Raw genomic sequence first — 5,896 nt, 5'->3', positions numbered from 1 at the left:
TCCTCGCCGCGGCCCCAGGCCCGCAGCCCACAGACCCTGGGCGGCGGCGAAGCGTGCACTGCAGCCATCCACCCCCTCTCATCCTCGCCAGCGCCTTACGGGTCCCGGAGCCCCTTTTCGTGCTGGGGGACTCCCGGGCGGACTTACCGGACCCCTAGGTTGATGTAGAGGCCGATCTTCAACCTGTCTCGCCCTCTTGGAAAAAAAGAAAATGCTCCTTTTTCATCACTCACAACTATATTTAGGTATCTGTATTGTTTACCCCCCCAAACCCCGGGAAGAATGCATGGCACATGGTGAGCCCACAATAAATGCAAGATTAAATGGATAATGCCCACAGAACCGGTGCTGAAAATTTTGAAACTATATGTCAACGCCCATCGATAGGACAACCGATAAATAAATAATGGTCCTTCTATGCTGTGAAATACTATTTCAGCCATTAAAGTGTGCATTCGTGTGGTCTGACTCAATAGATCTCCAGGATATATTTTTTTAAAAACATCTATGTTATGATCCCATTTGTGTTTATTTTAATTAGATATTGGTGTTCATGTAGGAAAGTGCATTGTTTAAAGGCCTGAATAAAAGGACACACTCTCAACTTCTTACACTGGGATGGGATGCAAGGAAAGGGAAGCCTTTCACTTGTCATTCCACACATGATGTCGTTGGAATTGTGTACAAGCTGACTGTGTCCATGTGACATTTGTGTAATAATGAAGTTAAAAATTTCAAAACACTCCTCTTTCCCAAGCGCCTCGTGAAGAGGAAGCCAAGACGTCCAGGAGCTGTGTGCTGGTTTTGAAATCTGCTTCCTGTGGGATCAATGAATTCTTGTTGATAGATTGATTGATCCATTGGGAGTGGCAGGCCAGGCTTAACCCACATGGCTGGCCTCCACTCAGCCCCGGGGAGGGAAGTTTATTTATTTAAATTTGTAAGTAAGAACATTTCCAACTTGCCAGAGACAGAAAAAGAGGTTTTATTGGGCATAAAGGAGGGAATCGAGAGAGGAACGCTTTTACACAAGGTCCCCCAAAAGGGTCCAGGAGTTTTGATCTTCTTTTCTTTAACCTCAGCCCTTTCATAAATAAATTAAGGGGTGATGAGGTAATTAGATCCCCGCACGCTCAGTAATGGAGGAGGGAAGAAGAGGAGAGGCAGTCCAGCTGGAAGGGGATATGATCAAAGATCAACCTTAAAAGTCAGATAAAATCAAATCAGCAGGCCTTCCCTAACTTGGAGTACTTAAGGAATTAATCGGCTGACAAGATCAAGGGCATCACGGCTCTGTGAGTAGGTCCTCCTTAGCAAATCTGTCATAGGAGACCTGCCGCTAAGTTAACTACTTCATCGCTCACAGACATCCCGGGGACCCACCTTGGAAGCCCCACGCTGTCAAGAACGTGCCAGAGGGTAAAACTCATCTCCGCCAGGGTCCTGGGTGGCCATCTTATTCATCCAACAAATACTTAACTGAGCTCCAACTGCTGCCTGGCACTGTACCAGGGCTGGGGCCAGAGCAGAGAGTGAATCAGACACTGACCTTGAACTTAAGAAATTCCTAGGTTGGGAGGCCAAGACCAGACCTTCAAGCTGTAGGCTCCTAAGAGCCTTGGGTAGCCCAGGTCTGCTTGGTACCAACCACAACAGAGGGCCTGTTTTGCATGATGGCGAAACCGCTCATGCCTTGGCACTGTGTTTCTAACAAAATAAAAAATAATTAAAAATAAAATGGAGGGAAGACAGAAAAGCTTCGTCGCTTGCCGGGACACTCCAACCACTCTGAAGTAATTATACTTCTCCAGATGTGTGAGGGTTCTCTGGAACTTGTTTTTTCTGCTCAGTATACTATTGTCCCACCCTTTCTCTCCACCACCCAGATCTGGCCTAAGTCTTCCTCATCGTCATTGTTTTCTGATCTGCGTAATCTCTGAGAAGCATTCTTTGGCTGAGTAGGGGCCGGCCTCTGGCTTCCCCACTCACCTCGGCCCAACCAGGGTGCAGTCTCTCTGCTTCTTGACTTGTCTGACTCACCACTAACCCCTGAGCCCACGAGGGAGGAGCAGGATATATTTCCAGCACCAGCAAAAGTGCAGCTACAGCAAACTCTTGAAACATGTTTATTAAACAAATGGAAATAAAAACAAGAAAACAGAAAAAAAAAATTTATAGAAGCAGAAGAGGCTTAAAAATTTTTTTTCCCTAGATGAGCATTTATACCTTGTTTCAGACACCATAGAAATGGAGAGCTAAAACATCTGGGTCTGGTTGATAGCATGAAAAGTAAAAGGGTAATGATACAGGAAAAACTCCATGTTATCACTGTTTTAAGTTTAGCTTCTAAACAGGTCAAAATTCCCCGGATACTATAGCAGTAAAGACTGGGAAGCCCTCGATGAAGGGAAGTTATTAATATCATCAGGGAGTGGTAAATGCTTTGCTTTTAGAAAGGAAATTCTGAAGAATGTGCATTTGAGGTACAAATGAAGGCAGTCCTTCTCTATAAAAACTTCATCTCATCGATGCAAAAACTAAAAGTTTTCAAAAGTCTGCACTAAGTCAAAGTCTGATTATTTTTTTTTTTTTCATTCAAGTGGGTAATTCCTTGACCCATAAAGTACTTACAGTCCTTTCATCTCTGTATGCATTGTGTGTCAGGGACTGTGCGAGGCACTGGGGATACTACAAAGACAAGATACCTGCCCCACCCCAAGAAGTGAGGAGAGGGGTGAAGATATGCAAATACCCAAACCTCAGTCATACAAAGCCCAATGAGGTGTCAGGAGAGAGATAAACAAGGTAGAGTTCAAAGGAAGAAGCTCTCACATCTGTTTGGGGAAGAGATGGGGCCTGGGAAGATGGAGACTGGAGAGAGAGACCAGTTCAGGTGACGGTGAAATGGAGTGAGCGTATGTACGTTAAGAACATCCCAAAACAGAACATTGTTCTTGATTATCAATACACATCCTGCTCACTGAGAATGTGAGTACGGTCAACATGGTCAGTCATTTTGTGGTTAAAAGGCAAAATGGTACTTTACTGAAAGATAATTCCCTTTCCTTCATTAGCCTTCTTCTGAAAAAAGTTGTAAAAATGTCCAAGAACTTGTATTGTTTGTTCTAAGTACGCTCAAAACAGAAGAAATAAGCCGAAAAGAAGTCTAATTAAAACCCTAGACTAGAAATGTCAGTCTAGTCCAGTAAAATGGAGGCATTGAGAGTTGGGGAGAAATAAATGTGCTCTAAAGGCTTAGTCATCATTTAATTGTGTTATGTTAATACAAAAATATGCCTTTGATTACGATGTTAGCAAGGGGAAGGAAGGTAACCATGGTAGAATTGAAAAGCACAGTAGAGGTTCTGAAATAACAGGGGAACAAGGAAATGTGATTAAGGCAGCAAAAGTAGGGAAAAGGAGAAAGAGGAAATAAGTAAAATAGGTTGAAAGGAATAATATCCAATATATCTGTTGTTATACAAAAAATGCTAAATTCCACTCTAAGAAACAGAAATTGTCAAATTAGATATTTTTTAAAATCCAGCTGGATCTTAAATATGTGGGGAAAAAAAACCCCAACATCCTGATAATGTGACAAAGAAAAATTAAAAATAAAAGAATGAAACTGGATAGAGAGTCGGCCTGCGGACTGAAGGGTCCTGGGTTCGATTCTGGTCAAGGGCATGTACCTTGGTTGCAGGCACATTCCCAGTGGGAGATGTGCAGGAGGCAGCTGATCGATGTTTCTCTCTCATCGATGTTTCTAACTATCTCTCTCCCTCTCTGTAAAAAATCAATAAAATATATATTTAAAAAAAAGAATGAAACAGATTGATAAATGTTCAAAGATATGCTAGATAAATAAAAACAAAACAGCATTATTCATAATAAGTAAAAGAACTGGAAATAACCAAATATCCATCAACTAATGAATGGATAAATAAAATGTGCTAAATCCATAAAATGGAATGTTACTCAGCAATAAAAAGGAATGTACTGATACATGCTGCAATATGCATGAATCCTAAAAACATCTTGAGTGAAAGAACCCAGTCACCAAGGACCACATATTCTATGATAGCATTTATAGGAAACGTCCAGATTAGGCAACTTTATAGAGGCAGAAAGTAGATTAGTGACTGCCTAGGACTTGGCGGGCAGGGGGAATGATTGCCAAAAGGTATGGTTTCTGTTTGAGGTAAGAAAAGTGTTATAAAATTGATTTATGGTGGTAGCTGCACAGCCTTGTGAGTATACTAAAAACCACTGACTGGTACTAAAAACGTTCAAGGATGTTTTTAAATCTTCCAAATACTCCAAATAGTAGAGATTACACAGGCTGCATTTTCTAAACACAATCCAATGAAATTAAATATCTGCAGCAAAGATATGAGAAAATGTAATGACTTGGAAATTAAGAAACAATCTCCTAAATAAAACAAAAAGTAAAATTTCGAATCATCTATAATTTTATGAGTAAAACACTGCATACCAAAACCATAGGAATATTGCTAAAACTGTACTGAGAGGAAATCGTGTAGTCTTAAATATTTTTATTTTTTTTTAAAAATGGATTAATTAACTATTAAAATTTTTAAATTTGTGCAAGAAAACCAAAATAAATACAAGTAAGCCAAAATAATGAAGAAAGTAAAAAAAATAAAATCTAAAACAAAATAAAAAACAATTTGTCAAAAGTAGGTGAAGGAATTTGAATGGAGCAATAAAATAGAACGGAAAAATAGCCTAGCATGCCTGATTAAGGGGTAAAGGATAGAAAAAAATAATAATAATAATAAACAGTAATTGTGAAGAAGAAATTACTGTTGGTTGGCCTAAGAGCCGAAAAGTGGAGGGTTCGATTCCTGGTCAGGGCACAGGCCTTGGATGCGGGGTTATTATTATTTTTTTATTGTTTGTTTGTTTTTAATATATTTTTATTTATTTCAGAGAGAAAGGGAGAGGGAGAGAAAGATAGAAGCATCAATGATGAGAGAGAATCATTGATCAGCTGCCTCCTGCATGCTGCCTACTTGAGATCAAGCCTGAAACCTGGGCATGTGACCTGACTGGGAATCGAACCGAACCGTGACCTCCTGGTCTACAGGTCAACGCTCAACCGCTGAGTCACACAGCCTGGCAGTACCAATCATTTTAGAAGACCCGAGGTTCAGATGGTCTACAGCGGAGATGTCTTCAATTTTAAAGAATAAGAGCTTTCATTGGGGGGTGATAGATATGTTTATCGCTTTCATTTCTTCATTGCCATGATGGTTCCATGGGTATGTGCATAAATCAAAACTCATCAAGTGTACGCTTCAAATACGTACAATGTGTTATAGGTCAGTTATACCTCTAAAAAGATGTTTACAAAATGACAGGGAAAGTAGGACCTCAGTCAAAACCGGCTTGGCTCAGTGGATAGAGCATCAGTCTGCGGACTGAGAGGTCCCAGGTTCGATTCCGGTCAAGGGCATGTACCTTGGTTGCGGGCACATCCCCAGTGGGAGGTGTGCAGGAGGCAGCTGATCGGTGTTTCTCTCTCATCGATGTTTCTAACTCTCTATCTCTCTCCTTCTCTGTAAAAAATTAATAAAATATATTTTTTTAAAAAAAGAAAGAAAGTAGGGCTTCAAATAATGACAAACTAACCCTCTAATTCTAAATAGCTAAAAAAAAAAAAAATTAAAAAAAAATCAGAAGCCATTGTCTTCAGGCATTGGAAAATAGGCAACATAGACTCCGATCCTTGAGAAAAGGGAAATGAACAAGATGAGCTCCGTGTTTGTCCTGGCTTTCTGCCTGCCTACAATCTCCCAGCTGTAGTGCAGAGAGGTGGATCCCCAGCAAAGGAGTCATCTTCCTGCGCTGAAGAGGCAGAAATCCGTGTCTG

The 5,896-nt window shown here is 40.7% G+C and overlaps 1 protein-coding gene across 2 annotated transcripts in view; it reads right to left on the bottom strand.

Annotated features, from left to right (window-relative positions):
• DRG1 (developmentally regulated GTP binding protein 1) overlaps window positions 1–5,896 on the bottom strand; it is a 47,660-nt gene that overhangs the window by 10,399 nt on the left and 31,365 nt on the right. Inside the window, exons 1-2 of one of the 2 annotated variants that reach the window (XM_015562903.1) lie at window positions 1,427–1,432; window positions 1,078–1,084 (exon numbers count right to left, since the gene is read on the bottom strand). The exons of the other annotated variant lie outside the window; for it this stretch is intronic. The gene's annotated coding sequence lies outside the window, so the exon portion shown is untranslated. Of the gene's footprint in view, window positions 1–1,077; window positions 1,085–1,426; window positions 1,433–5,896 lie in introns of those variants that run through there. 2 annotated transcript variants of the gene reach the window in all.

The sequence above is a fragment of the Myotis davidii genome, unplaced genomic scaffold (assembly GCF_000327345.1).
Source record: "Myotis davidii unplaced genomic scaffold, ASM32734v1 scaffold478, whole genome shotgun sequence".
NCBI classification, from domain to species: domain Eukaryota; kingdom Metazoa; phylum Chordata; class Mammalia; order Chiroptera; family Vespertilionidae; genus Myotis; species Myotis davidii.
Note: the sequence above shows the minus strand (reverse complement) of the source record. Positions and strands in the feature narration are given on the sequence as shown.